Here is a 333-nt window from a genome sequence, read left to right as displayed (position 1 = left end):
AAGGTCGGTGTAGCTTGACCTGGGAGGGTAGTTTCTGAAAATGGCTAAAGATGGCAGATGCGCCCTATCTTCCGGTGGGAACACTAGATGAAGTCAGCCTGCTGGGGACTTGTGAATCCCAGGAGATAGCCGGCTTGTGGATTCAGGACTCAACCTCCCTCATTCTCCACCAGGCAGGCTGGTGGCAAGCTGGTGGCAGGCTGGTGTTACTTTGAAGTCACAGCTTGGGGTGTTTTGTGCTCCCAAACAAGGTAGGGACCACCTCCTCTAACAAAGGAGGAAACGGAAAATCAGATCACAACCAAGTTAAGGGGCTTCTCTTCTTTCTTTCCC

Source organism: Myotis brandtii, unplaced genomic scaffold (assembly GCF_000412655.1).
Source record: "Myotis brandtii unplaced genomic scaffold, ASM41265v1 scaffold911, whole genome shotgun sequence".
NCBI classification, from domain to species: domain Eukaryota; kingdom Metazoa; phylum Chordata; class Mammalia; order Chiroptera; family Vespertilionidae; genus Myotis; species Myotis brandtii.
Note: the sequence above shows the minus strand (reverse complement) of the source record.